Raw genomic sequence first — 7,715 nt, forward strand, 5'->3', positions numbered from 1 at the left:
GTTGTATGTGTAGGGGTGCTATGGGGAATAAACACATGGCACGGGAAGGTGTGGTTCACCCACACCTTGGTGGCTACAACAACGTCCGCTAAGGCTCCAGTGGGTATAAAGTGCGGGGAGCCAGGGAGCTCGGGGCAGAGTGTTGGGCCCGAGGCTGAAGCAACTGGTGAAGAAAGAAGGCCAGCTAGGTGATACCCTGGGACTCCTGTGACCGGTGCCCTTTTCAGGGCCGGCACAGCAAGCCAGTGGCGCGGCCCCAGAGCCCCAGAGTCAGAGTCCTTCTAAGGGCCGGTCTGGTCGGCGGGGTGCCGAGATCTGTGCCTAACCAGGGCCGGATCTGATAGCCTCCCTTAGAGCCCTACCAGGAGGAACTGGGAGCCTAGAGCTTAGGCTAGAGAGCCTGGGGTGTGTTCCTGAGTTATACGGGTGGAGGGGCCGCTACCCCTTCTAGTGTAACCCTTAAGGTTTAAATAAATAGTGCCGCTTCTATTCTGCCGTCTCCGTGTCCTGGAACCCACTGCATATGTATGAAAGTTCGACGAAAAAACGTGGGAACGTGTCCTTGAGCGACCCTTCGCATCAAGCAGACGCCAGGCGATGCGTCGTAACGCGTGGCGACGCGCGTATCGTACGGATGCCTGGGCTCCCCTTCTTCCACACGGGCGGCTGGTCGGGATCTTTCCCCCCCCCCCCCGCTGGATGAGCCGAGCCGGCACGACGCTCGTCCGCTGGCAGCTGGCACCCTCTCTCTTTCTGGGTTGATCGCCTGTCGCTGAGAATAACTCTCGAGCGATGCTCTGTCGGTCCACGCCGAACTCGGCGGAGAGCAATCGCCTCGCCCGCCCGCCCCCCCCTCCTCCTCACCGCGATTCACCGCACGTGTTTGTTGTCGATCACGAGGCCATGCCCCAGAGCTGCCTTGCTGTCCTCTTCCCGAGCTGCCGCGAGTCTTCCCGTCGAGCTGATGGTCGCCGTCTTCTGCCGCTGGTAGCCGGGATCTTGTCGAGCTGAATTGTCCGAAATGTTCTCCCCTCTGCGCGTCTCTTGCGAGAAAAACAAGACGCTTACTCCGTCATGCTCTCTCACAAAGGACCGGAACTTCCTTTGATCTCACTCATTGGTTTTTTTTCCGGTGAAGTCACGTATGTAGAAGTACAATAACATTGTATTAAAACAAAACAATCGCGACGTTTCGATCACAGCACAAGCGATCTTCAGCAGGTGTCAAGAACAAATCACGGAGGTAAATACAGCGCTGTCCTACCAGACAGTCTCATCCCTTCACCTGATGAAGGCCGCTTGTGTTGTGGCCGAAACGTGAGAATATTATTGTGTTATTTTATTTTATCAATTTATTATTTTATTCTCATTCTACGTGACTTTACCGAAAGAACCAAAGAAGAAAAAGATGAGAGACGAGAATTCAACAAACCTGAAAAAACATTATGTGAAACACAGCCAGTCAGGCCAACAACACAGTTAGACACTTCCTGGCGGACCACGAATTTCAGAAGAGTGTTACATTTCGTGTTCAACCTCTGGATTGCACATCCCAGCATAGACAGAGTGAAAAAATACGAGGTACACGGTCAGTAGATATATATACACACACACACACAAGTCCACCAAGAGGTAAGGAGGGAGGAAAGACGGATAGAGAGGCCAGGAGGGAGAGAGAGGGGGGGCCGGAGGGATGAACAGAAGCTTTAAATAGCAAAAAGAGTTGGGGGGGAGGGGGCCAGAGAGAGAGCCGTAAACAAGCGCATATTGCGGGGGGAACAGGCTTTGGGTGCACATTTAGGATAAAATTGCAACGGTAACTTCCCCGTAGAAGTGTGTTAATAAAGAATTAAAGCTTTCGTGACTGCCTTTGATCTCGCTGTGTGTTGTGGGGGGGAGGGCTGTACGTGTGTCCGTGTGTGTGTGTACCGTTCCGGCCTTCATAGGTGCTCGCTGACAGCACTTGCCCCTGCAGTCTGTTAAGGCTTTACGGGGGATCTTTGTCGTTATCTTTGTGTGGGGAGCGGTAGTGTAGCGGTTAGCGCGCTGCGCTGTGCTACGAACCTGGCGACCCGGGTTCGATTCCCGCTCACGGCCAACACCGGTGACGATTATCTGAACCGGTCCCGGGCCTCCCCTAGGTCGACTCAGCCTCAAAATGAGTACCTGGTGCGGTGTGTAGTAAACATTGCCACGGGAGAGACAAAGGCGGTCGGGCGTGGTGCTGGCCACCCACGCCCTCGTGTACCGTCCCGGCCTTCATAGGTGCTGCTCGCTAACAGCACTTGCCCCAACAGTCTGCTAAGGCTATACGGGGGATCTTTATCTTTGTGTGTGTGTGTGTGTCATATTTATTGAGGTAATGTGAGTTTCGTCAAGGCATGGTTCCCTGTCGCCTGCCTCAAGGCATCCCACCATCACAATGAAACAGATGCTCCAGATTGCCACCCCCCCCCCCCCCCCCGAAGTGCGTCCTTCTGTCTCACCCTCTGCACTAATTAATCTGGAAGGAGGAGGGGGGGGGTGTGCCCCCTGTCCGGGTCGAGTCCTCTCCCCCCCATGCTCTTCCCTCCCGGTGTGACGTTCCTTTGCCTCGCGCAAAGGGTGCGTTGAGGCTTTTGAAGTTGAACATTTATTTCACCTCGCAGTTTGACACCGTGCCACTTGCAGTTATGATTCCGCACGTCGTAGTAGTGTTTCCATCGTGGTTTTTGATTTTTATTTTTTTAAGAGGAGGTGCCCTCTGCCTGCGTATGCAAATTCTTATCACGCGCTGCTGGAAGACAAAGGCGGCCGGGAGGCTCTCTTTCTCTTTTGGGATGCATTTATCTTGGCCACGTGATCGACCCACCTCGCCTCATCTCTTCTGGCTGGCCCTCGGTTTAACACTGCATCATTATTATTTTGGTTTATGTTTCCCAGGATTTGTGATTGAACATTGTCATCATTAGACGTTACCTCCGGTAGTTAAAGGGTTTTATGAACTTTTCGCTCCCTTGTCTGCATCCAGGGATCCGAGCTTTTTTTATTTTCGAGGTCAGGGATATCCCGAGGCTGGAGATATAACCAAGCCCTCACTCGCTTGACTGTCAGAGTTCACATTCCTTGGTTTTTGCAAGGTCGCAAGATGTAATACAATTTAAGGTGAATAACGGTTAGCGTTAATATTATGTATGAGAAGTAATAACCCACTATTCAGATTGTAGTCTGGTGTGTGTTTTTTTTATCGTAGTGAGCGTGTGGATTCTCTACGATGTCGACTCATTTGTTGCCAAGTCCTGAACTTTAACCAGTTGTATTAATAGCAACGAAAGGGAAAATTATTTTAGGATTCGCCTGTGAGTGGCGGCTGATTGTCCGTGAGCTCAAAGAGGGGGTCTCTGATGTCCTAATTAGGAATTCCCCACCTCCCGCCTTTTCTCTTGTTTTGGGTTTATTACTTTGTATCGCTTCTCCGGCGGCCTGTTGTGTGTGAGGGGCGGCTGCTGTGAACGGAGGAGGAGGAGGTTGTTCATCTCACCCCCTCAGGCCTCCAGAGGGACACCACGAGCAAAAAAAATTGGCAACTCATTCTTAGTATCAATTTTTGGAAAAAGGCCGATATATACTGCACTATACACTACACTATACACTACATTCTACACTACATTATATATTACACTATACACTACACTATACACTGCACTACTATACACTGCACTACTATACACTACATTATACACTACACTACTATACACTACACTACTATACACTGCACTACTATACACTACATTATACACTACACTACTATACACTGCACTACTATACACTACACCATATACGACACTATAAACTACACTATACACTACACTATACACTACATTATACTACACTATACTTATACACTACTATATACTACACTATACACTACACTATACACTACATTCTACACTACATTCTACACTACACTATATACTACACTATACACTACACTATACACTGCACTACTATACACTGCACTACTATACACTACAATTATACACTACACTACTATACACTACACTATACACTGCACTACTATACACTGCACTACTATACACTACATTATACTACACTATACTTATACACTACACTACTATACACTACACTACTATACACTGCACCACTATACACTGCACCACTATACACTACACTTATACACTACATTATACACCACACACTACATTATACACTACATTATACACTACTATATACGACTGTAGTGCAATACTTCGTCCCCGGGTGTCAAGGATCACAGGGAGACCAGATTCTGTTCAGGAGTGCCGCAGTTTATTCCTTTTTCTCTCTCTCCACACTTCACCTCGTCGCTGGTACTCGCTACCCACCACACCCCTCTTCCTTTCTCTCCAAGCATCCCCGCCACGCAGCGTAGCGCTAACCACTACACCCACCACTCCCCACACAGAGACACACGGACAGAGATGCACAGAGACACGCGCACGCACAGAGACACGCGCACGCACAGAGACACGCGTACGCACAGAGACACGAAGAACCCCCGTATAGCCTTAACAGACTGTAGGGGCAAGTGCTGTTAGCGAGCACCTATGAAGGCCGGGACGGTACACGAGGGGGTGGGTGGCCAGCACCACGCCCGACCGCCTTAGCCCGTGCCGCGCCCGTTTAGCCCCCTCGATCCGACCGAACAAAAGCTGTTTCAGCATTCGGTGGCTGGGCATGCGGGCTACATGACCCAGCCAACGCAGCCTCGCCTGCCGGAGGAGCTCACCGATGGGACTTCAAGAATTTGTGAGCTCCTCACACAATCCAGCCTGGTAAAACCCAGGATGGATCGTAGGCAGGCCAGCCTAAATGTTTCTAACCGGCGAAGATGTTGCATTAGGCGGGCCCATGCCTTCCAATGATTCCAGACCAGGTGCCAGCATCATGACCAACTCGGGCATTGAAGTCACCCAACAAGATGACTCTATCCCGAGGGGCCACTTTAGCTAGCACCTGTGACAGGGGGTCATAGAAGGGATCTGACTTATCGGCTTTGCCTGCATCCCTCCACGGATGTTCGTCTGCAGTGGGGGCATAAGTAACCATGACCACCACTCCTCGCCTCTGGTTGATGGGAAGGCGAGCCCAAAGTAGCCTGGGGCTTACAGCTTCCCACACCTCACCGCCACGCTTCCACACCCCCTTCATTCTTTTGTTCAGAAGAAGAGCCAGATCCCTGTTGTTTGGCAGTCTCCTGCCCCGAGTAGAGGTCTGTCCACCCCTCATGGTGGCAGGTGTCAGAGCCGGTCCACCGGACCTCCTGAATACCACAGAGCTCCAGGCGGTACCGGTCCAGCTCCCGACAGAGGAGTGGCAGCCTCTCCTCCGCAGTGAGCATTCGAACATTCCACGTCGCCATACGCAGTGGTTTTTTTGCTGTTTCTGGAGGAGCCCCAAGGGTAAGGATTCAGTCTCCTGGCTCCACAAAATGGGGTTTGGCCAGGAGATGTCATAGACGCCTGTCCCCCTGGGGCCTCCGGCACAAGCTTAATAAATGTTTTGCCTCGTAGCTTGGTGGTAGTTCATTGAAGGTGGAGGGGTCACCAGCCCCTCGAACCCATCCAGAGTCCCCATTTGGCCGCTGCGGAGGCTACAAACACCACGAGGGGAAAGGCCAATCGGAATTGGCCCTCCCCCCACGGCACTGCCCATGACAGCGTTGCCCGTCCGGCACCACAGTTATTCGCTCATTCAATCAGTCGTTCACAAACTCACTCACTCATACATACTCAGTTAATTCGCCCATTCAATCAGTCGTTCACAATGTCACTCACTCATACACACTCAGTTATTCGCCTATTCAATCAGTCGTTCACAAACTCACTCACTCATACACACTCAGTTAATTCGCCCATTCAATCAGTCGTTCACAACTGACAGGGGAGTCAGTTGTGAGTGTGAAGAGATTGGTGGCTTACGGGAATGATCGAGAAGGGGGCGTGGTCAGGCGACGGAAGAGGGCGGTAGAGTCAGCCGGTGGAGTGAGCGTCCAGAGTCGGCGAGAATCATCTAGAAGGGGGGCGTGGCCTCGTGTCGGTATATAAGGGGGAGATGCGCGGGAGACTCGGGGCTGTTGCGATGGGGGGTCCCCGCCTGACATCAAGTGAACGTGTCTTCAATAAAGTGCCATCTCGAGAGAAGTGTGTCAAGTCGTCATTACACAAATAATAAAAGTTCGTAGACGATGACACCGCTGCATTGTGTTTCTGTCTTCCGGAGAAGTGGGTCGACTCCAGAACGGCTGAACACCTTGGAGGGGTTTGTGAAGGGCATTCCTGTCAACCCCTTATCAGTGTCCTACCGTATTACAGAACAATTCAGACCTTATTGGTCCCCTCTTACCCTTTATAAACCTCAACGTTCATCCTACAAAGTCCCTTCACAAGGGAGAAACACAAACAAATCGACAAACATGATGTTTTTTGTCCGTATTTAAACGGCTGTACGCCGTACAGACATGAAAACTTCAATTTCCCCTGCACAAGAATACGGGGTAAACCATATGGGTTGACAGGTATTCACTACCCAGTGTCTCTGTACCAGTATCTCACTACCCAGTGTCTCTGTACCAGTGTCTCCCTACCAGTGTCTCACTACCCAGTGTCTCTGTACCAGTGTTTCACTACCGAGTGTCTATGTACCAGTGCTTCACTACCCAGTGTCTCACAACCAGTGTCTCTGTAACAGTGTCTCCCTACCAGTGTCGCACTACCCTGTGTTTCACTAGCAGTGTTTCACTACCCAGTGTCTCACTAGCAGTGTTTCACTACCCAGTGTCTCACGACCCAGTGTCTCACTACCAGTGTCTCTGTACCAGTGTCTCACTACCCAGTGTCTCTGTACCAGTGTGTCACTACCCAGTGTCTCTGTACCAGTGTTTCACTACCCAGTGTCTCACTACCAGTGTCTCTGTAACAGTGTCTCCCTACCAGTGTCGCACTACCCAGTGTCTCCCTACCAGTGTCTCACTACCCAGTGTCTCACTACCCAGTGTCTCTGTACCAGTGTCTCTGTACCGGTGTCTCACTACCCAGTGTCTCGCTACCCAGTGTCTCGCTACCCAGTGTTTCACTACCCAGTGTTTCACTACCCAGTGTCTCACCACCCAGTGTCTCACTACCCAGTGTTTCACTACCCAGTGTTTCACTACCCAGTGTCTCACCACCCAGTGTCTCACTACCCAGTTTCTCTGTACCAGTGTCTCACTACCCAGTGTCTCTGTACCAGTGTCTCACTACCAGTGTCTCGCTACCCAGTGTCTCACTACCCAGTGTCTCCCTACCAGTGTTTCACTACCAAACCTGTCAACCCCTTATCAGTGTCCTACCTTATTAGAGACCAATTCAGACCTTATTGGTCACCCCTAACCCCTTATAAATCTCAACATTCATCCTAAAAAAAGTCCCATCACAAGTGTGAAACACAATTAAATAGACAATCACCACTACTACACTCACCACTAGTACACTCACAAGTACACTCACCCCTAGTACACTCACCACAAGTACAATCAGCACTACTACACTCACCACTACACTCACCACTATATACCTGTCAACCCCTTATCAGTGCCCTACCGTATTACAGACCAATTAATATCTTATTGGTTACCCCGTTCCCTTATGAATCTCAAAGTTCATCCTACAAAGTACAAACAGACAAACATTACGATT

The sequence above is a fragment of the Petromyzon marinus genome, chromosome 74 (genome assembly GCF_048934315.1).
Source record: "Petromyzon marinus isolate PM22_M1 ecotype Great Lakes invasive population chromosome 74, UKy_Petmar_22M1.pri1.0, whole genome shotgun sequence".
In the NCBI taxonomy this organism is placed as follows: Eukaryota; Metazoa; Chordata; class Hyperoartia; order Petromyzontiformes; family Petromyzontidae; genus Petromyzon; species Petromyzon marinus.